General features: G+C 40.1%; 1 long non-coding RNA gene across 5 annotated transcripts in view; it reads right to left on the reverse strand.

Moving 5' to 3' along the window:
• Positions 1-15,568, reverse strand: part of LOC139438407 (uncharacterized) — a 214,563-nt gene extending 198,995 nt beyond the window's left edge. For 3 of the 5 annotated variants that reach the window (XR_011648071.1, XR_011648072.1, XR_011648073.1), the window contains exons 1-2: positions 15,049-15,297; positions 14,530-14,612 (exon numbers count right to left, since the gene is read on the reverse strand). This is a non-coding gene — a long non-coding RNA (uncharacterized lncRNA). Of the gene's footprint in view, positions 1-14,525; positions 14,613-15,048; positions 15,298-15,482 lie in introns of those variants that run through there. The other 2 variants (XR_011648074.1, XR_011648075.1) reach the window with 2 other exon arrangements.
• Positions 15,569-24,743: the final 9,175 nt, after the last annotated feature.

Here is a 24,743-nt window from a genome sequence, read left to right on the forward strand (position 1 = left end):
CCCAGGGTTTGAACCACCAACCTCCCATGTGATAGGAGGATGCTCTATTCACTGGACCAAGCCCGCTTCCCCCCAAAAAACAACCTTGAGGACTGCCAGGAAAAGTGATGAAGGTAGGTAGAGACTGACATGCCTACAAAAAAAAAGCACCCAGAAGGCAGGTACTATCTAAAGGAGGAGCCCTGGATATTTATAGAATAGGAAGGTGCTCTGAGTCATCCTGAAGGTACTGGAAAGATAAAGAAGAAAACCAGGAGTTGCTCGCCCCTGTGGCTGGAAATCGTGCATGTACCCCACAATCCCGGCAAGTAGCCACATGGCTCCTGGCTTGCTGCTGCCAAGGGACTGGGAAGGGGTGTTTCCTGGGAGGAAGAGGGGTCTGGCAGATGCTGCACAGTGGTTTCTTTGTGGTGAGTTTGGTCAACTCAGGCCACTTTGAATCTTGGAAGAGACCCAGACCTGCCTGGGAGAGGGGAGGCGGGATCCCCTCAGGCAGGTTGTCACAGGCAGATGCCTTCCTGAGGAGAGAAAGCCATTAGACTAAAGAGGAGCTGGGCACAGCTGCCTCATCAGCAGGACTCTAGCAGGTACAGAAGTCTACAAACACCTGGGGAAGGTGGCACCTAGCTCGCTAAAGACCCATTAACTTAAGGAGACAATTTAGCTCAGTGGAGAGAGTCTGGCCTTGCATGTATGAGGCCCCTGGTCTAAGGTGTGACCCAACTGGTTATCAGGCATCAGCTTGTAGTTTATGACAAGGAATGTACTGGCACTCTTTGTAAGTGCTCTTGGACCTGTTATTTCTTTGCTTTAAAAAAAGTCCCCCTTCTTTATTTTAACTTTTTAAATTTTAATCACTAAAACTGTGTACATCACCTGCCTACAGAAGGTAGGCTGCAGAGTGAATGATGAACACCAGCAGCCTGAGAACCTCCTTAGGGGCCTAACAGGAAGGCTGTCTTTCCTCAGTTGTTTTGTTGTTGCTGCTGCTGTTTCATTTCTTTTCTGGTATTTCCCCTATCTTTTTCCCCCCAAATTTATACTTTTACTGATTTTTTCTACCTACATAATTTCTGTTCTTTCCTTCATTTATCTATCTTCTGTTTTCTGTTCTTTTTCATGCACCTTGCCTATTTTGCTTGGTCTTCAATTTTTTTAAAAATTTTATTTCTTTTTCTCACTCTGTTTTTCTTTTTTCTTTCCTTATTTTTTTTTTTTTTTTTTTACATTTTGCTTTTCTTTTCACCTCTCTACTCATCATTCCAGGCTTTTAACTCATTATTTTTCTCTATTTTTTCTCACTTCATTTTTTTGATTCCACTTTTTAAAACTTATTCCACTGTCCTTCTTAACATTTTTTACTCATGTGGAGTATTTATTTTCTAGGTCTTGTATGACCCTTTTCTACCTTTTATTATTACTACTACTATTATTATTTCCCTCTTCTTATCTCTTTCCTTTTCTCTGATCATATTTTTTTCAAAACAACACATACAAGGAAATACAATAAGAGGAATGAAGTGTCAAAGTGAAAACTTACAACACCCAAAAATAACAAAACACTAGAGCAGAAAGAGAAGCAAACCAAATGAATAAACCCATCAAGATAAACAGATACCTAGACAACAACAAAAAATTATGAACCATACTAAGAAACAGGAAGACATGGCCCAGTCTAATGAACAAATTGAAAAAAAGGAGGAAATGTAGAACATGAAACTAATCAAAGATGTCCAAATATGAGTCAACTTAATGAAGTGGAGGAAGAGATTGAGGATATTAAAAAGACACGGGGGAAGCAGATTTGGCTCAATGGATAGAGTGTCTGCCTACCACATGAGAGTTCCAAATTTCAAACCCAGGGCCTCCTGACCCATGGGATGAGCTGGCCCACATGCAGTGCTGATGTGCACAATGAGCGCCATGCCATGCAGGGGTGTCCCCTGTGTAGGGGAGCCCCATGTGCAAGGAGTGCGCCCTGTAAGGAGAGTTGCCTAGCATGAAAAACTGCAGCATGCCCAGGGTGGCACCGCACACATGGAGAGGTGATGCAGCAAGATGATGCAACAAAAAGACACAGATTGCCAGTGGCACTGAAAGAATACAAGCAGACACAGAAGAACACACAGCAAATGGACACAGAGAACAGACAACTGGGGGGAGGTGAGGAATGGGAGAAAAATAAATCTTAAAAAAATGACACTGGGAGAACATACTGAAGAAATTGAAAACATACATACATCAAAAGATAATGGATATGATGGTGATTAATAGCACAATGCAGGAAATCAAAAATACACTGAAAGCACAAAAAGCAGATGTGAACAGAGGAAAGAATCAGTAATGAGGAAGGCAGTACATCTGAAATCAGATAGCAAAGCAGAAGGATGAAAAGACAGAAAAAATCCAGCAGGGACTTAAGGATTTGAATCACAGAAACATATGCACTGTAGGCATCCCAGAGGGAAAAGAGAAGGAAAAGGGGACAGAAGGAGTGCTGGAGGAAATAATGGCTGAAAACTTCCTAACCCTACTGAGAGAGAGGGATGTACATGTCCAGGAAGTACAGCACAACCCAAAAAGTATAAATCCCAACAACTCTACCCAAGACATATACTTATCAAATTGTCCAATGCCCATGAGAAAGAGAGAATACTGAAAGTAGCAAGAGAAAAGAGACCCATCACATACAAGGGAAGCTCAAAAAAATTAAGTGCTGATTTCCCATCTGAAACCATACAGGCAAGAAGGCAGTGGTATGACAGAGTTAAGGTGCTAAAAGAAAAAACTTCCTGCCAAAAATTCTCTATCCAGCAAATCTGGCATTCAAAAAATGGAGACTACAATTAACAGATGAAGAGAAATTAACAGCATTTGTCAATAAGAAACCTGCCATTCAAGAAATATTAAATGGGGGGAAGCAGACTTGGCCCAGCGGATAGGGAGTCTGTCTTGGCCCAGTGGTTAGGGCAGTAATTTACCACATGGGAGGTCTGCAGTTCAAACCCTGGGCCTCCTTGACCCGTGTGGAGCTGGCCCATGCGCAGTGCTGATCCACACAAGGAGTGCCATGTCACAGAGGGGTGCCCCCCGCATAGGGGAGCCCCAGGCACAAGGAGTGCACCTGTAAGGAGAGCCACCCAGAGTGAAAGAAAGTGCAGCCTGCCCAGGAATGGTGCCACACACACGGAGAGCTGACACAACAAGATGATGCAAAGAACAGAAACACAGATTCCCATGCTGCTGACAACAACAGAAGCAGGCAAAGAAGAACACGCAGCAAATGGACACAGAGAGCAGACAATGGAGGGGTTGGGGGGAAAGGGAAGAGAAAGAAAATAAATCTTAAAAAAAACTAAAGAGAGTTCTTTAGCATGAAAGGGAAAAAAAGGAGAGAGGTGGAAGAGGGTGTAAGAATAAAAATATAAGAGAAATAAAAACATATGGCATGTATAAGTCTAAAAAAATATGGCTAATAGAAGTAATTTCCTGACAGTAATAACATTCAGTGTCTTCAGTTAAGACACATAGACTGGCAGAATGGATAAGTAAATATGAACCATCCATATGCTGCCTACAATAAACTCATCAAGGACCCAGGGATGCAAGGAGACAGAAAATAAATGGATGGAAAACAATTTTACATGCAAACAATAATCAGAAGAGGGTGAGAATAGCTATACAAAAACCATACAAAATACACTTTACATGCAATAAGAGACAAAAAAATGACACTATATATTTAAAAAAAGAGAAATCTATCAAGAAGAAAGAACAATCATATACATTTATGCACTGAATCAGGGAACTTCAAAATACATGAGACAAACAAGGGAAATAATTAAGTGGAGAAATACATGCCTCTACAAATACTCTGGGGAACTTGAATACACCATTATCACCATTAGGCAGAATATCTCAATGAGAATCAAAAAAGAAGCAAAGACCCTAAATAATACATTAGAGGGTCTGGACCTAATTGACATACATATAACATTACACTCAAATACTGTGCAATATACAATCTTTCTGAGAGCACATGGCTCATTCTCCAGGATAGACCATAAGCTAGGTCACAGAACAGCTCTCAAGGAATTTGGAAAGATTGAAATTACACAAAGTAACTTATCTGACCACAAAGGACTGAAGCTGGAAATCAGCAAAGGGCAGAGAAACAGATTAGGCACAAAGACATAGAAATTAAACAATATACTCTTAGACAATCAGTGGGTCAAAGAGAAATTTGCAAAGAAATCAGTAACTACCTTGAAATTATTGAAAAAATAACACAACATAGCATAACCTATGGGATGCAGCAAAAGCTGTATGAGAGGAAAATTCATAGCCATAAATGCTGTTATTAAAAAGAAGTGCTAAAATAAAAGACCTAACAGCACACCTGGGGGAACTAGAAAAGAACAACAAGCTAAGCCCAGAAGAATTACAATGGCGGACATAACAAAGATTAATGCAGAACTAAATGAAATTGAAAATAAGAAAGGACTACAAAAAATAAAACCAAAACCTGGTTCTTAGAGATCAATAAAATTGACAAACCCTTAGCTACACTAACAAAGTAAACAAAAGATGCATATACATAAAATAAGAAATGAGGAAAGGGAAGTCACCACTGACCCCACAGAAACAAAGTGTATCATAAGAGGATACTTCGAAAAATTATATGCCAAAAAGAATAATTTAGAGGAAATGAGAAAATTCCTAGAAACACACAAGTAGCCTACACTGGTGAAAGAAGAAAAATGAACTCAACAGATCAATCACAGGTAAAGAGATAGAATCAGTTGTCAAAAACCTCCCAGCTTAGAAGAGCCCAGGACCTGACAGTTTCACACATGAATTCTACCAAACATTCCAGAAAGAACTAACACCAATCCTGCTTAAACTCTTCCAAAAATAGAAGTAGAAGGAACATCACCTACCTCAGTCTAGGATCCCAACATTACCCTAATACCGAACTCAAACAAAGATGCTACAAGAAAGGAAAACTACAGACCAATCTCTAATGAACCAGATGCTAAAATCTTCAACAAAATACTTGCTAATCATATTCAACAACACATTAAGCAAATTAAACACCATGACTAAATGACTTTCATCCTGGGTATGCAAGGAGCATTAAACATAAGAAAATCAATCAATAAAATACACCACATAAAGAGATCAATGAAAAAAAAAAACATATGATCATCTCTACAGATGCAGGAAAAGCATTTGACAAAACACACCCTTTCCTGATTAAAACACTCCAAAAGATAGGAATAGAAGGAAACTTCCTCAACAAAATATAAGGTATACAGGAAAAACCCACAGCTAAATCACAGACAATGGTGAAATCCTAAAAGCTTTCTAAGATTGGACACAAGAGAAGGATGCCGACTGTCACTGCTCTTATTTAACATTGTGTTAGAAGTACTTGCATGAGCACTGAGGCCAGAAAAAAGGTGTAAAAGGCATCAAAATTGGAAAGGAAGAAGTAAAAGTTTCACTATTTACAGATGACATGATCCTATACACAGAAAGCCCTCAGAAACAAAGCTTCTAGAACTTATGAATTCAGTAAAGTCAAAGGTTATAAGAATAGGAAAAAGTAAGTAGCATTCCTCTACACCAATAATGAGCAATCTGATGAGAAAATCAAGAAAAAATACCATTTGCAACAGAAACTAAAAAAAATCAAACAACTAGGAATAATTTAACTAAAGAAGTAAATGACTTATACGCAGACAACTACAAAGGAAATCAAAGAAGACGTAAATAAATGGAAGAATATTCCCTGCCCAGGGGTAAGAAGACTAAATATCATTGAGATGTCTATCCTACCCAAACTAATCTACAGATTTAATGCAATCCCAATAAAATTCAACACAGCATTTTTTAATGAATTGGAAAGACTTACTATGAAATTTATTTGGAACGGCAAGAGTCCCTGAATATTCAAAGACATATTGACAAGGTACAATGAAATTGGAGGAATCACACTACCTGACTTTAAAGCATACTACAAAGCTATGGTGGTCAAAACTGCATGGTACTGGCACAAGAACAGACTTAATAACTAATGGAACTGAACTGAGAGTTCTGATATAGATCATGGCATATGCAGTCATTTGATCCTCAGAGAAGCCACCAAGCCCACTCAACTGGGAGAGAATGGCCTCTTCAACAAATGGTGCTTTGAAACTGGATATGAATATCCAAAAGAATATCCATCTCACACCTTATACAAAAACTAAAGATGGATCAAAGATCTAATTATAAGAGCCGAGACCATAAAGACCTTGGAAGGTAAGTAGGGAAGCTTCTATAAGACCTTGTAATAGGAAATGTCTTCATGAACTTCAAACCCAAAGCATGAGAAACAAAAGAAAAAAATAGATAAATGGGACCTCCTCAAAATTAAAACCATTTGCACCTGAAAGGAGTTTGTGACAAAAGTGAAAAGACAGCCTCAATAATGGTAGAAAGTATTTGGTAACCAAATATCTGATAGGAGCCTAATATCCAGCATATGTAAAGAAATCCTGTACCTCAAAAATAAAAAGACAAACAACCCATTTAAAAAATGGACAAGTGATTCGAACAGACACTTCTCCAAAGAAGAAATACAAAAGGATAAAAAGCATATGAGAAGATGTTCAACATCACTAGCTATTAGGGAAATGCAAATCAAAACTACAATGAGATACCATCTTACTTCCATTAGACTGGTGGACATTAAAAAAATCAGAGGACTAAGGTGTTGGAGAGGATGTGGAGTAATGGACACCCTCATCTACTGCTGGTGGGAATGGAGAATGGCCCAGCCATTGTGGATGACAGTTTGGGATTTCCTCAAAAAACTAACTGTAGTTATGTCATAAGACCCATCAATTCCACTGCTGGGTATATACCCAGAAGAACTGAAAACAAAGACAAGAACCGATTATGCACAACAATGTTAATGGCAGCATTATTCACTATTGCCAAAACTGGAATCAACATAAATGCCCATTAAGAGATGAATGGATTATCAAAATATAGTCTATACATACAATGGAATATTATTCAACTCTAAGAAGGAATACAGTACAACACATGGGATAACATGAATGAATCTGAAGGGCCTTATGTTGAGTGAAGCAAGCCAGGCATTGAAGGACAAATATTACATGACCTCTTCGATAAGAATTAAGCTAAGTGAGCCAACTCAGGGAGATAGAGTCTGGTAGACAGGTTTACAGGAAATAGAAAGGGATAGAAGGTTGTGACCCAATGCCCATAGGGGTGAAATCTATAAGGTATGAGTAGTTGTGCAGTGAAGGGATATGACAGGGGTGTAGGGATACTATTGGGTTGGGTGGTGCAAGCTTGACAGGGAGTTAAGGTATGGAGGATGGTTTGGTTGGTCCATGGAAATGGAGGAAGGGTTGGGGAAGGTAGCAGGTGAACACTGGGGATTGGCAGGTATGTGGATGAAACTACAATGCTGAGAAAATTGTTTTGGCAATATGACAAGGAAGGGCTACTGGTTTAGGGTGTTGGATGGAGGTACATTTAGAACAGGGCATACCTGGGGCAGTATTCTAGAGAAGGTGCAAGTGATGATGTTGGTTTAGTGTGTTGGATCAGTGGAGGGAGACCCACATAGTGAGTGGAAAGGAGTTGAAATCCCATACAGGGGAGTCTTGATATGTTCTCAAACACAAGGAAGGGTGTCTCTGGAGAGTATGGGTCATTCCTAATAGGGGAGGACAGACTACTGTGTCAAGCCATCAGCATTGTTGCAAGAATTACGACTCTTGTCCTTCAAGGAGTGAAGCCTGGTGGTCACAGTGGGTCCTGAGGGGAGGGAGAGGGAGGAAAGGGATCAATGGAAGAGTAGGTATTTAGGGGGCAAAGGAAGTGTTCTGTATGATCTTGCAATGATGGATACAGGCCATGTTAAATTTCATCAGAAATGTATGCAAGTATCTGATCTAAAATGTAAACCATAATAGAAACCACTGACCATAGTTTGCAGCTATGTTTTAATATTTGTACATCAGTTGCAACAAATGTACCATCCACATGTAAAAAAGGTTCTTAACAAGGAAAGGGGAAAAAGAGGGGGATGTTGGGTATATATGGGAGTCCCGTATATTCTATATGTGACTTTCCTGTGGCCTAAAACTTCTTTAAAGACAAAAGGAAAAAGATAAAATGCTGGGGAAGTAATGGAAGAAAATGTGACTGTACATATAGGACAACATATATTACAGTGATGAAAGGCAAAACTTAAGCAATTTTTTAACTATTTTTCATTTTTTAAATACCCTTTTTAAACCTTATTTTAGTTTTAGTTTTCTTAAATTATTATGTATTTTATTTCTGATGTTTAAACCTTTCGTTATGACTTCATTTTCCTATTAAGTGAATTTGAAAATATTCTTGGCTTCATTTTTGAAGAAGTTTTAGATCACAGAACTGTTACAACTATGGTAGGGGAGGACCATTGGTGTGGGGTGTCAGTGATGGGGGATACATGGGAGGAAGTCCACCTGGGGATATATACAAGGTATATAAATATGTTCAAATGTTCATGGGGCATTGCCACAGTGGGTAGAGATTCACACAATAACTGAAAGAATATTGAAGTCCTATCCTTGGGAGCTCTGCCACATTCTCTAATGCTACAGCAACAATCCCCCAAGGAGCAAGGACTAGTGAAAAAGGATGGCCCATTGATATACCCTTGAGATTGATGACTATGCTTATGCACTTTTTGCTCTTAAATTTGTAACTTAGCCTAGTGATGCAGGATACCTAAGAGTTATTTCCTGAGAGCCTCCATGTTACTCAAATGTGGCCTCTCCCTAAGCCAAACTCAGCATATAAATGCATTACCTTCCCCCCCAATGTGGGACATGACTCCCAAGAATGAGACTCCCTGACACTGAGGGATTACTATCAAGCACCAGCTGATGATGCAACTAGAAAAGGACACTGAACTAAAGGGGGGGAAAGGTAAAGATACATGGGTTTATATGGCTAACAGACTTCAAAGTAAGCCAGGAGGCCATCAGAGAGTTACACTCATAAATGTCTCTGCAGGATGTCATAGACTGCTAAAGCAGATGCTACCACAAATAGTGGGACACCTGAGGGATCCAGAAACACCCAGCTCATATGGTCAGGGCAGATAGCTCCAGAGATTGAGGCCTGGTCACTGGGTCCTCCTTTGGAGTTTGTGCTCCTGAGTGTGACAGAGTTGGACTCAAATGTGACTTCTCTACACATGTCTCTTCTCTTTTATTTGAACCTATAGTTGATGCTGGAATTGGTAGGTGTACATCCAAAAGATTTGAATCTCTGGACAGTTCATGTGTCAGCTGGGCCCTGAGCCTCAGTGGAGGTGTAATGGATAATAAACACATGAACAATCCACATGCTGCTTACAACAGACCCACCTTTGAATCATGGCTACAAACCAACTATAAGTAAAAGGCTGGAAAAAGATACTCCATGCAAATAGTGAACAAAAAAGAGCGGGGACAGCTATACTATTATTAGACAAAACAGACTTGAAGTGAAAAAAAGTAATGAGTCAGAGAAGGCCATTATATATTAATAAAAAGGACAACCCAGCAGGAAGATATATTTATGCACCTAACCAGGGTGCCCCAAAATAAATAAGACAAACTCGGTCAAAACTGAAGGGAGAAACAGGCATCTCTACAATAATCACTGGAGGCTCTAATACACCACTTACATCATGAGACAGAACAACTGGACAGAAGATCAACAAGGAAACAGAGAACTTAAAGAACAATAAATGAGTTAGACCTAACAGACACACAAAATGCTGCATCTGAACACAGCAGGTTATACATTTCTCACGTGCCCATGGATCCTTCACCAGGATACACCACACGTAGGGCACACTACAGGTCTCGATACATATGAAAAGACTGAAGTTATACAAAGCACCTTCCCAGATCATAATGGAATGAAATTGGAAATCAGGAATAGATAGGAAAGGCAGTGGAACTGGCCCAGTGGTTAGGGCGTCCATTTACCACATGGGAGGTCTGCGGTTCAAACCCCGGGCCTCCTTGGCCCGTGTGGAGCTGGCCCATGCGCAGTGCTGATGTGCGCAAGGAGTGCCCTGCCATGCAGGGGTGTCCCCCGTGTTGGGGAGCCCCACGCGCAAGGAGTGCACCCCGTAAGGAGAGACGTCCAGTGCAAAAGAAAGTACAGCCTGCCCAGGAATGGTGCCGCCCACACAGAGAAGTGACACAAGATGACACAACAAAAAGAAACACAGATTCCCATGCCGCTGACAACAACAGAAGCAGACAAAAAAGACGCAGCAAAAGACACAGAGAACAGACAACCAGGGTGGGGGGGGGGAGAGGAGAGAAATAAATGAATAAATAAATCTTTAAAAAAAAAAAGAACAGACAGGAAAAAGGTAATTTTGCAACTGTGTGGAGTCTAAACAACACACTCTTAAATGATCAGTGGATCAAAGAAGAAACTGCAAGTGAAATCAGTAAATGAAAATGACAAATGAAACAAATGAAACAAAATGACAAATGACAAATGAAAATGAGAACACAAATCACCAAAATTTAAGGGATACAGCAAAGCCAGTAAAAAAGTAGAAAGAGCTAAACTCAAAGACTTAACTGAACACCTAGAGAAATTGGAAAAAGAACAGCAAACCAATCCTCAAAGCAAGCAGAAGGAAGGAAATAATAAAGATTAGAGCAGAAATAAATGAAATTGAGAACAACAACAACAAAAACAAAAGAGAGAAAATCAAAACCAAAAGCTGGTTCTTTGAGAAGATCTGTAAAATTGATAAATTGCTAGCAATATTAGCAAAGGAGGAAAACAGGCAAATAAATACAAACAGAAATCAAAGGAGGGAAGTAATGACTGACTCCACAGAATTAAGGAGAATCAAAAGACGATATTATGAGAAACTGTATGCCAACAATGACAAGCTAGAAATGGGCAATTTCCTTGAAAGGCACAACCAACCTACACTGACACTACAAGAAATACAAGAATTAACAAACCAACCACAATTAAAGAGATTGAATCCATCACCAAACACCTCCCAACAAGGAAAAGCTCAGGACCAAATGACTTCAGAGATGAATTCTACCAAGCATTTAGAAAAGAATTAAAAGCAATCCTATTTAAACTCTTCCAACATGATGAAGAGGGGGCAAAATTAGCCCACTCTTTTTATGAAGCCAACATCACCCTAACACCAAAGCCAGATAAAGACACTACAAGGAAAGAAAAGTACAGACCCATCTCTTCAATGAACACAGAGATGCAAAAATTCTCAACAAAATATTGACAAACTGAATCCAGCAGTATTATCAAAGGCTTACACATCATGACCAAGGGGGATTTGTTCCTGGTATGCAAGGCTAGCTCAACATAAAAAAACCCATCAACATAATACACCACGTTAAAAAAACTGAAGGGAAAAAACACATGATGATCACAATAGACAAAGAAAAGGTATTTGACAGAATCCAGCATTCTTTCTTGGTAAAAAAACACTTCAAAGGGTATGAATAGAAGGAAAATGCCACAATATGATAAAAAGCATATATGAAAAACCCACAGCCAACATGGTACTCAGTGGGGAAATGTTGAAAGCTTTCCATCTAAGATTAGGAACAAGACAAGGATGCCCACTATCACCATTGCTATTCAACATTGTACTACAAGTTCTAGCTAGAGCAATTAGAGAAGAAAAAAAAATTAAAGGCATCCAAATAGGAAAAGGGACACAAAACTTGCACTATTTGCAGATGACATGATCCTATATTTAGAAAATTCTGAAATGTCTATAACAAAGCTACTTGAACTAATGAGTTCAGCAAAGCAGCAGAATACAAGATCCACACACAGAAATCAGTGTTCTTGTACAGTAGTACTGCACAACTGGAGGAGAAATCAGGGGGAAGATTCCATTTACAATAGCAACAAAAAGGCTCAATATGTAGGCATTGACTTAGTCAAAAAAGTACAGGACCTATACATGGAAAACTACAAAACAGTGGTAAAAGAAATTTAAAAGGACCTAAACAAATGGAATGGCACTCCATGTTCACGTACTCTAAGACTAAATATCATGACGATGTCAATCCAACCTAAACTGATTTATAAACTCAATGTAATACCAATCAAAATTCTAACAGCCTACTTGACAGAAATAGAAAAGGCAATTACCAAATTCATTTGGAAGGGAAAATGCACCCAAGTAACCAAAAGCATTCTAAAAAAGAGCAACGTGGGAGGAATTTCACTGTCAGACCTTGAAAGATATTACAAAGCTACAGTGGTCAAAACAGCATGGCACTGGCATAAAGAGAGACTCATCGATCAGAGTAATAGAATTTAGAGTCCAGAAATAAACACTCACCTCCATGGTCAGCTAGTTCTTCAGACACCTACCAAGTCCATGTTAATGGGAAAAAATTCCCTTCAATAAATCGTGCTGGGAGACCTGGATATCTATAACCAAAAGAATGGAATGGAACCACTATCTTACATCCCATACAAGAATCAAATCAAAATGGATCAGAGACCTAGATATAAAAGGACCATAAAACTGCTTGAAAAAAATGTAGGGAAACATCTTAAAGACCTTGTGCTACATGGTGATTTTTTGGACCTTATACCAAAAGCACATGAAACAAAAGAAAAAATAGATAAATGGGACCTCCTCAAAATTAAACATGTGTGCACCTCACAGGACTTTGTCACATGGGTGAAAAAGCAGCTGCCTCAGCAGAAGGAAATGCTTGGAAATCACATGTCCAATAAGGGTTTAATATCCATGATATGTAAAGAGATGTTACAACTCAATAATAAAAAAAACAAATGACTCAATTAAAAAATGGGCAAAAGATATGAATAGACATTTGTCCAGAGAAGAAATACAAATGACAAGAAAACATGTGAAAATATGTTCAATATGAGTAAAGATTATAGAAATGCAAATCATAACTAAGAGATATCATTTCACACCTATCAGAATGGCCACTATTAAAAAGTCAGAGAACTACAAATGTTGGAGAGGATTTGGAGTGATAGGAACTCTTACTCACAGTTGGTGGGAATACAAATGGTACAGTCACTGTGGAGGACTGTTCGGCAGTTCCTAAAGAAGTTGAATATAGATTTGCCAGTGACCCAGCACTATCACCATTGGGTCTACACCTAGAAATGAAAGCAGTGAAACAAATACACATCTGCACATCCATGTTCATAGCAGTGCTAGTTACAATGTCAAAAGCTAGAAACAACCCAGATGTCCATCAACTGACAAATGGATAAACAAACAGTGGTTTATTCCCACGATGGAATATTATGCAGCTCTTAAGAAGAAATGGGCAAGTGGATTTGGCCCAATGGATACGGCATCCACCTACTTCATGGGAGATCCAAGGTTCAAACCCAGGGCCTCCTGATCCATGTGATGAGCTGGCCCATGCACAGTGCTGATTTCCACAAGAAGTGCCATGCCATGCAGGGGTGTCCCCCACATAGGGGAGCCCCATAAGCAAGGAGTGCACCCCATAAGGAGAGCCAGCCAGCGTGAAAAAAGCACAGCCTGCCTAGGAATGGCACCACACACATGGAGAGCCCACGTAGCAAGATGATGCAACAAAACGAGACACAGATTCTGGATGTCACTGACAAAAATATAAGTGCACACAAGAAGAACACACAGCAAATGGACACAGAGAGCAGACAACTGGTGTTGGGGTGGGGAAGGGGGGAGAAAGAAATAAAAAATAAATCTTAAAAAAAAAAAGAAATGAAGTCAAAAAACACTTGACAACATCAATGAACCTGGAGAACATTATATTGAGTGAAGCAAGCCAAACACAAAAGGACAATACCATAAATACAGCATTACTGTGAACTAAATATATTATATAACATACTGTATGATTCCATTTATATAAAATGTAAATATAAATCAATTTATAGAGGGGGAAAAAAAGTATTTGTGGAAGAATAGCCAAAAATGGGAGGAGTGAACAGTAGGGGAAGCACAGATGGAGAAGTGATGGATTTACTTTTTTATTATTATTGAAATTAAGAAAATGCTCTAATAAGACTGAGATGATGAATGCACAACTATGTGATGGTGCCAAATACCAGTGATTGTGCGGTGAACTGTATGCTATGTTTGTTGATACATATTGATAAAAATGATACATATTGTTAAAAAAAAAATGACAAACAGCACTTAAAAATGGGAAACTATGTAAATAACACTTTGACCAGAGAAGAAACATTCAAATATTTTCATCACTAGGGAAACACAAATTAAAATCTGCTATGACTTATCATATAGACATACTAAAATGGCTAAAATCAAGAAAGATAATAGCAACTGTTAAAGAAGACGTGAAAAACCTGGAGCCCTCATACATTTCCAGTGAGAATGCCAAATGGTGCTGCCACTTTGGGAAATATTTTGTCAGTTTCTTAAAAATATAAACTTACATCATTGTTAGTCCCACTCTGAGATATCTATCCAAGATAACTTGCTGTACCATGATTCCCACAGCAGTTCATGGCCGGCAAAACTGGAAAAAAACACAAATGCCTATCAACCGGGGCTTGGATAAGAGAGGTTGGTACATCGTAAATAGCTCTGCAGCTCTAACTACGTAATTTCATTCAACTAACTTTCACAGATAAACAAGTTATCCGCATCTGGAAAAATGCCAAAGACTGAAGCAGGCCCCGGCCCCCCCGCCGCCCACGGGCCCCCGCGAAGGCAGCCCCCAACCGCGCAGAGAGGGCAGGACCCACGAGGGCGCCGCGCACAACCGCCCAGCGAGCGGGAGCTTCCGGGCCGCGCAGCTGGGCGCTCCCTCAGCGCCGGGACCGCCGCTCGCCCGCTTTTCAGCGCTGCCGGCGGCCCCGCAGCCCCGCAGCCCCGCGCCCGCCGCGCCCACAGGCCCGCGAGCGCTCCCCGCCGGCCGCCCCGCCGCTGCCAGGTGGGGGCCGCACACATACCGGGCTCCGAGCCGGGCGCAGGCGGGCGTCTGAGGAGGGGCCGCGTGCTCCGCCTGAGGGTTCCGGGCCGGCGCTCGCTGCTCGCCCGCTCGCGGGCCAGACACGCCCCGCCCCGCACACTGGGGGGCCCCGCACTGGGGGAGCCCTGCGCGGCACCTCGGCCTGGCCCGACACCAGGTCAGTGACCCGACCAGAACCTCCGAGACTCCGAAAGGTGCCGCCGCCGCGCCGCGTGCTGGGCGGGGCCTCAGGGGCGGGGCTGCGCGGCCAGGGGCGGGGCTGAGCGGTGGGAAAAGCGGCTGCGCGCCAGCAGCGGGGCTGAGCGTCCGTCACGCCCTTGCCAGGAGCCCCACCCCTGCCGCGGCCCGAGCCGTTCTCGGACGCACTCGGGTCTCCTGCGCGCTCCCGTCCCACGCGGCTTCGGGGACCCCTACCTGCGTCCTCGGGGTGGAGCGTCTCCACCCCCGAGACCCAGCTGGCGCCTGGCGGCCACGCGGATCCCCCTGGCCAGGAATGGGGACGCCTCTCGGGAGGAGCTGCCGGCCCCCCCTGTCGTGAGGTAAACATTCTTCTACATCACAGAAGACCGAAGCTCAGGGTGCAGCGCGATAAAGGGCAGCAGGAGGTGCGCTGGGTGGGGGGAGCGGGGAGTCTCATTGTAAACAGATGGTTACTGGCCCCTTTTTTAACTAACAGGTCATGATTCTAGGACCCAAGATGATAAAAATAGTTAAAATGAACAGAATTATTGTAGTTTCTAAAGATACACAGGATTTTAAAATGGAAAATCTTCAAGGGAAATTAAGACCTATGAAATGCTATGGTTATAAGTGACTCAACACTTGGAATATTTTAGAGCAATACTTGGGACAAACTGTCAGTAATTCATCTTTTAGGACTTGTATAATCACTCCAAACACATTATTCCTGTAATGTCAAAAACTATCATATAAATGGAAACTTTTTAAAAAGTTTTTATTTAATTGCCTTTTTTTTAAAGCTACCTTGATGACAAGAAATGTTACATTAAAAAATGAGGTTCCTGCACCCCCACCCCCACCATACTATACAAATAAAGAGAGACAGAACCATGATTCATGTCTGGCAGGGGTTGAGGGGAGTGGGGAAGGTGGAGTAACTCCTTTTGGGTCTATGAGATTTCCTTCGGAGTGGATAAAAATGTTCTGAAATTAAATAAATTTGATGCACAACATAGTGAATGTACTAAATGCCACAGAATGTACTGTTAAAATTGTTAATTTTATGTTATGTCACTTTCACCTAACAAAAAAATATATAGATAATGTGAAGTGGAGAATTCAAAGTGTCTATATGGTGGGGTGGATACTGGTAGCTGCAGCATGTACTCACAGTTTTGCCACCATGGTTCTTTTCCATTGCCCCTGTCTTGCTGGGTGGTGTCCAGCCTTCCCCTGGGGTCCTGAACCCTAGAAGTTTCTTTCCAGGACATTTCTGCCTGTCCTCTAGCTATTTTTCTGGAAGAGAAGAGAGTCCTCTGTCTTGCTAGTCTGCCATCTTCCCAGAAGAACCATTGTAAAGTAATGGAATCCATTTGAGTTCACAAGATTTCAATAAAGATAATAATAGTGCATATGTATTTGGACTATTTTTACCCCATCTTTCCATATTGGTTTTTTTAGTATAGGAACAAAATACATATTTATAGAAATAATTATGAAATTCTCTTGAAACTAAAGGACTAAAGAAGTTAAAGCTATAAAAGAGGCAAAAGTAAACATTCTCACAGAGAGTTAATACAATATTGTATTAAATTTGACTTAGTGTTCAGAGCAAAGTGAGAATTGTGGACATTTGAAATATTGATTTCTAAAGCGATTTTTCACTTGATGATTTTTTGAATTGCTTTATGCGTCCCATTGGAAAGGTGAGTGGTCAGGGGGTATGATTGGTGTTGGGGATTGCATAATGTCCCCCACAAAAGGTATGTTCAGGTTCCAATCCTTGGTCTGTGGGTGTGAACGCTTTTGTAAATAGGACCTTTGAATATATGGGCCTTAATCCAGTGTCGCTGAAGTCCTTATAAGCAAAGCAAATGGATGTGGAAAGGAAACTCTGGGAGCAGCCTGAAGCTGGAAGACAAGGGAACCCAGAAGAGAAAGGAGAAGATGCAGCCATATGCATCAGCACATGACAGAAAAGCCAAGGAGCACCAAGATTGCTGGTGAGATATAAGTACTGACTCTGGGAGGAAGCAAGCCTTCTAGCCTCTGAAACCTTGAGTCTGTAAATCCCTGTTGCTAAGCCAACCCATTATATGGAATCCATTACAGCAGTGAGGAAATTAATGCAGGAGTCATGGTGGAAACTGAGAGTACACAGTTCTGACCCTCAGCCCCTTCCCTCAGGGCAGCCATGGTTTTATCATTTTTGTTAAATAGTTTCTCAGGCTAAAAAGCAATTACATATTTGTTTTTCACAGAGAAGAAAAAATACCATTCTTAATAAAAAGTTTTCCTGATGCAAGAATGCTGAAAGTGGTAGCTTTTACAGGGGTAATTAAATAACATAACTGTTATTAGAGACAGTGAATAAAAAAGAACAATAATAAAAAAGATAATATTTTTTAGCAAATAAGAACCCTTTCTTGGTAAATAAAAAGCAAAACTATAATTATAAATATCACTTAATAAAGACATTGTGGCAGGAGGTTAAACTGTGGTCCAGCTATGTAATATTTTAGTGGTCAGTGGAAAAATGAAGAAACCAATATATATGACTTATGTCAGGGATTCTGAACCTTTCAATTATTGAATTCATTACAGTCTCCCAGCAGAAAGGTTTGATCTTTGTTGTACATGAAAATCTTGTAGGAAACATATTTAAAATACTATTTTCTATACCTAATACCCAGATATTTTTATCTGTGATTTAGTGTGGAGAGCCAGGAATCTGCCTTTTATTAAAATATATTAGTTTTCTTGATTAGGTACATGAACATAATGCAAAATATCTATCTAGAATAATCTCATGATCACTTCTGTCCCTTCAGCCTAGGTTACTGTTTCACTTTTACAAAGTATTATTATTATGAATTTCTTAACTCTATCCAGAAAGTTTTTCCTAACGTAACAACTCATTTTAAACACAACGCTTTTTTCCTACTATTATATGTATTGGATGTTTTGAATTGTACCACATTGATTGCCTTCCTTTTCCTATATGGATATATTGTCATTTCCTTTTCCTGTGTTCCCCATGGGGTTAAAATGCAACATCCTAAATAATAAAATCATATTTCATTTGATACCAACCTAACTTTCATGACATGTACATATACTTTACCTATACCTCTACAAACAGGGAGGGAGATTTCATAACAATAAAAGGATCAACCTAAGGGAAAGATATGACACCTGTAAATATATGCTCATTTAACACCTAAGATTCAATTTAATACCTAAAGTAAAAAAAAAAAAAAAAATTGACACCTATCTGAGGGATAGCCCTGTCAAGGAAGAGGGGGAAAGCTTGCTGTCAATTGATATCCCAAACTCAGGTCCTTGCACTATGCTCCAAAATTCAGAGCACTTATCCTGTTTTAATCATATGTTTACAAAGTTTGGCTCACCAAGAGCGTGTTCTCCCCCTGAATGTACAGCATATACTAGTTGATTTCCAATGATTGTTTTGGAGTGTATGAACAAATGAATGACTGAATGAATGGATGGCTCACCAGGCAGAGGTGAAGAAATAGGAGAGTAGAGCGTATTGCTGGAACTTTAGGTTTTCCCAAATGCTTTCAGTAACATTTCCCAAGCTGAATGCCTTCAGATGTTAGTAGCTATTCAGAGAAAAACAGGAGTTCAGTACTCAAACTTTATCTTCTCTGTTCCTTATTTGGATATCCCCAATGCCCATTACTGTGTTTATTTTTTTAAATATACTTTTAAATTTTAAAAAAAGATACTTAGACTACATAAATGTTACAAAAAATATAGAGGGGATTCTGATATGCCCCACTCCCAACCCTTTCCACATTTTCCCACATTAACAACATCCTCCATTAGTGTGGTATATTTGTTACAATTGATGAACACATTTTGGAGCATTGCCACTAACGTGTATTATAGTTCACTCTCTCTGCCCATCACTGTGTTTAAGTCCATTTCCCCATGTTCACAAACTGATTAGACCAGAATTTTATTAATATCTGTAAGAAGTGCTCCTTGGAACACTTTAGAATAAGCTGACCTTTAGTATAAGAGAATTCTGTTGATTCACAGATGAGTCATAGAGGTGGGTAGTGGCCAGTTTGGAGATTTCTGTTCTAAAATGCTGTAAGGATTTCAATTTTACTATGCAAACTATATAAATAATTGAATGGTTTTAGATAAGAAATATTTTGAATTTTATACATGTCGTAGCTGCAGTGTAAAAGATAAATATGAAGGAAGCTGAACCAGAAGCAGAAAAAATATTTGGAAGCTTGTGACAATAATCACTGGACTAAGTCTACAGTGAGAAATGGGGATGTGGGGTGGAATTGAGAAGATATATTTAGGAAGTAGTATTGACACATCTTCAGACTAATTGTATTTCAGAAGGATAGAGTGGGAAATATAAAGGAAATCATCTGGTTTCTGGCTTAGAGAATTGGGCAGGAGGTGGTGACATTCATACTGAAAAAGAAAATGGTATACAACTGTGGGGTAACAGCCTAAGTTTGAGGGATCTATGAGAGACAAGTGAGAAATTCACATGTAGGACTCAGGAGAGAGATCTGGGCTAGATATGAAAAGTTAAGAGTCTTGGCATCCTGCTTGAAACAATAGTTTTGGATGTGGTCACTGAAATAGACTATGGTGAATGAGAAGGAAAGTGAGAAGATGATTGAACCTTGTGGAGCATCAACATGTAAACACTTAACAGAGGAAGAGGACACTGAGATGTATGAAAGAAAATTAGCAGGGAGCCCCAAGAGGGAAATATGGTGAAGCCAAGATAGCAGAAGGGGAAGAACATAATCAAATCTGTAAAACTGCTGAAAAATCAGGAAGGAAAGTTCAATAATGATAAAGACAGTGGCCTTTGCATGTGAGAAGTTGAAAGTAATTGGAATACCCATAGGAGAGTTGTTCCACTGGAGTGGTTGGCTAGGGTTCAGCAAGTTCAAATGCACAGAGGGCTGAAATAGAGATGAATAGGTCTGGAGAGGGACTGCATGGGACTGTTTCTAAGGAGCTTAGCTCTGAAAGGAGAGCCAGAGGAGGCTATGTTGGGGTCTTCAGGGAAGCTGTCCAGACATCATCAGGGAAGACTGTCCTTGGGCTGCAGTAGGGGAGACCAGCAAGGCTCTATACAACAGGGCTCTCTAGCTTTGCTCTTTGTATAAATAGAAAATGCTAATTGTCCTGTGCATTAATGAAAGGGATGTGGCTGATGGCAGGGAAAGGAGACCAGCCCCTGTGCTCTGGCCTCTCTGAGCCCCACCTGGGCCTACAGCAAGCCCAGAGGATCAAGCAGTGCCCTGACCTCACCCCTCCCCTGCACAGGAGCATGTCAGGGCACAATGGTGGGTGTCATGCCAATAGAGGGCCCCTGTACCCACAGCCTGGTGGGCTCATTCTCCTAATTGTTTCTTTCTGCTCTTGGGAAGCAGGATCCTGCTGCAGGCATCACAGGAAACCTCCCCCACCATGGATTCCCCTTTCCTCAAGGCAAGCAGGGGCACTGGACTTCTGCAGTGTCTCACCAAATTGACCTGCATGACAGTCAGAGGATCTTGGGAGAAATCTGTTGGGACTGGCAGTGTCTGAAAATTTCATGGATTTTCTGTGGAGATATTGGTTCCCCTCTAATCCAAGTCTTCCTGAATGGGGGTCTCTCCTGAGGTGACTGATGATGGAGTCTCCTTCCCCATGTGGCCTTGCCCTCTCAGCACTTGCTTCCCTGGCCTGCTGTCAGAAGGGAGCCTCCAGGGAGCATCCCTCTTACAGCTGAATTGGCCACCTCTTATTTTATTAAACCACATGGAAAGTACAAGTGTTGGAGGGACCTGGAAGAAAAGGAAACCTCATTCACTGCTGGTAGCAATGCAAAGTGGTGTAGCCACCATGGACGACAGATTGATGGCTCCTCTGAAAGCAAAGTATAGAATTATCATATGATGCAGCAACTGGACTACTAAGTATATAACCCAAAGAATTGAAAGCAGCATCTCAAAAAGATATTTGGATACCAATCTTCATAGCAGCACTATTCACAATTGTCAAATGATGGAAGCAACACAAGTTTCCCTCAATAGATGAATGGAGAAATATAATGTATAACAGTATAGACATACAATGGAATATTATTCAGCTGTACAAAGGAATGAATTCATGATATGCATGACAATATGGATGAACTTGGAAGACATCTTATTGAGTGAAATAAACCAGATACAAAGGACAAGTATTATAGTATCACTTTTTTTGAAATATATAGAAAAAATAATTTCATAGCATCAGAATGTAGAGTATTCATTCCTGCGGTGTGTGTACAGAATGAGAAGCAAAGGCTTAAAATCTACAGCATTCCTGTTTGGAAAGATGGAAACATTTTGGCAAGTTATGGTGCTCCATCAAGGTGACAGACCCTCATTAATAAAAAGACCCCTACCAAGTTCATCTAACTTCTGGTACTATAGCTAAAGTACAGGATGTTGAACTATGGACCCACATTTCTCAACTAAGAAAGGCCCAGCCAGAGTCCTGAAATTGTTCTAACTCTGGAAATTTGAAGAAAACTCAAAATAGTTGCCACGGTGTTTTTTCTATTTCTTTATCTTGCAATAATGTAAGAGACAAGATGGCAAGAATATTTCTGTTTTTTCAACTGTCTATTTACCTCTCTAGCAGTGGGCCAGTGCCTAACTCATTTTGTGATCCTGAGATTTGAGAGTAACTACTTTTTTCTTGTCTTTTCTTTTAATATTTCATTTTAAAAAGTGAGGTCCCAATATACCCCCATCTCCTCACCCCACTTGCCCCCCACAACAACAATCTCCTCCATCATCATGAGACATTCATTGCATTTGGTGAATACATCTTAGAGCACCACTGTACCTCATGGTCAATAGTCCACATCATAGTCCACACTCTACCATGTTCCAGCCAGTGGGTCATGGGAGGACATACAATGTCTGGTAACTGTCCCTACAGCATCACCCAGGACACTCCAACTCCCAAAAATGCCTCCATATCTCAGCTCTTCCTCCCATTCCCTACCCCCAGTAGCCACCATGGCCACTTTCTCCCCACCAATGCCACATTTCTAGACAGATAAAGTAGATACAACCCCGGGTATTGGTTCATCTGAGGGCTACAGAGACCCACAGGTTCTATGGTCATGGCAGATGGAGTTCAGTGCCATCAGTTGGCCCTACTTTGGAGTTTGTGTTTCTGTGTGATGGAGCTGGACTCAGAACTGATCTTTGTCCACAAACCTCTCCTGTTACTTTTACTGCAACTGTAGTTGGTGCTGGGGTTTAATGTATACCCAGGGGACCTGAATCTCTGGACTGACCATGTGATAGCCAGGCCCTGAGCCTCAACAGACTTCAGCTCCTACACTCTGGTTTATTGGACTTACCCCACTCAGCTAACATGGAGTTTAAGAAGGTCAACCACCACACTATGGAGCCAAGATTGCCTACGACTGAAAGCAGGAGGATTGCATCCAGCATCCATGTGGAATCTAAGCCCCCTCTTGTTACAGATGTGGAGTGGACACAACCATTCCAAGGCCCACAGGATGGAACAATAGAGTATGGATTAGAGTGTACTTACTGATAATCTATTAATGAACTATTGTGATTAGTAATTGAGAATAACTACTTAATATCATCTCTTTTCCCCACTGCAATTCAGATCTTAAAGGAAGACAAAATGACAGTTCAACAGATATCTGAATTTTTTAATTTGATAGGTTTTGGAGCACATAGTTTTTTTCTGTGCAAAGAGGTCCTTAACATCGTACCCCATCAACAAACAGATGTGACCTTATCATGCATTATGTAGCCCTAACTGAGCAGCCTCTTTCTCTTAATATGAATTTGTGATGCATCCATGTCCTTCTGTGGCAGGATAACACTTTCCTTTTTACTGCTGAGTAACTATATGGGCATAGTTGTACCACAGTTTGGTTATCCATTCACCTGGTGAAGGACATCTTGGTTTCTCCTAGCTTGTGGCTATTGTAACTAAAAATTGCTATAAATATATCAATGCTGGATTTTGTGTGTGTGTGTGGACATTGTTAGCCATTGTTAGCCATTCCAGTGGGTGGGTAGTATCCCTCATTGTTGTTTTAAGTTACTTTTCAATAATGACAAATGATGTTAAGTGTCTTTATGTGTGCTTGTCAGTTGTATACCTAATTTAGTGAGGGGTCTGTTCAGTCATTTTCCAATTTCTTAGTTGTGTGATTTGTTTTCTTTTTATTGAGCTCTATAGGCCTTTTGTATATTTTGTATACAATATACACATATACACATATACAATATACACATATACACAAAATATATGTGTCTTACAAAACTTTCTCCCAGTGCAGGATTGAGGTCTTTTCATTCAATTAATAGTGTCTTCCACATAGTAGAACTTTTAATTTTTCAAATGAAGTCCCATTACCATTTTTATCTTTTTCTGACTCTTTCTTTAGATGTTGCATTTAAAAACTCAGCAAACAAAAGGCCATTTTTCTGTTGGAACAACAGGGTTTTTTTTTTTTTTTAATCATTTTGCTTCTTAGACATTAACATATAAACTACTTTAGGTGAATCTGTGTGTAAGATGTACAGTTTATGTCTTTCTTTATTTTCAGTATGGCCATCTAGTTGTTCCATTTCCATATTTTGAAAGGTTTATGTTCACTTGAGCATATTTTAATGGGTCTACATATGGGCTCTATTTTTTCCCCCATTTTTCTGTGTACCAAGGTCAAACTCTATCAGTTATTGTAGATTTATAATAAGAATTGGAACCAGGCAGTATGGACTGCTCAGTTTTATTTTCTTAAACATTTTGCATGCTCTTTTAGGAGTAGAAAATGTTCAAAAATATATACAAAATATTTTTCTATGATTTTGTATAAAATCTTAAAAATATTGACTCTACCAACCATGAAACAGGAATATTTCTCCATTTATTTAACTTTTTACTAATTGCGAATTTTTATAGGTTATGAGAGAAAAATATGTACTTATTTTCTTAGGTTTGAGCAAAGGAATTTATTATGTGGTTTTACAACTATAAATGTATTTGTTTTTTATTTCATTGTTCACTGCAGGGAAGGAAAAATCTATTGATTTTTGTATACTTACCTAGTACTTTTCTTCTTGTATCTCCATGCAGTCTCATCAAGGCACTGGATAGTTAGCTCCATTTCCTTTGAACTTCCAAGTTTATAGCAAATTTATAAAAATTTAATTTCTGAGATTCTGTTGGTAGCCTGAAGGGGGCGCATGTGCACAGCTGAACAGTGAGCTCAAGCAGTTCCTCTCCTGCCCCCTGGCTGCCAGGAGAGGTGCCTGAGGATCATTTTCTTAAATTATCTTATTTTAAAGTTAAGAGACCACACAAACCATTACATCAAAAAATATAAGAGGTTCCCATATACTCCATTCCCCACTCCCCGACCCCAGCAATTTTTTATTGTATTTTTTAAAGATA

Source organism: Dasypus novemcinctus, chromosome Y, assembly GCF_030445035.2.
Source record: "Dasypus novemcinctus isolate mDasNov1 chromosome Y, mDasNov1.1.hap2, whole genome shotgun sequence".
NCBI lineage: Eukaryota > Metazoa > Chordata > Mammalia > Cingulata > Dasypodidae > Dasypus > Dasypus novemcinctus.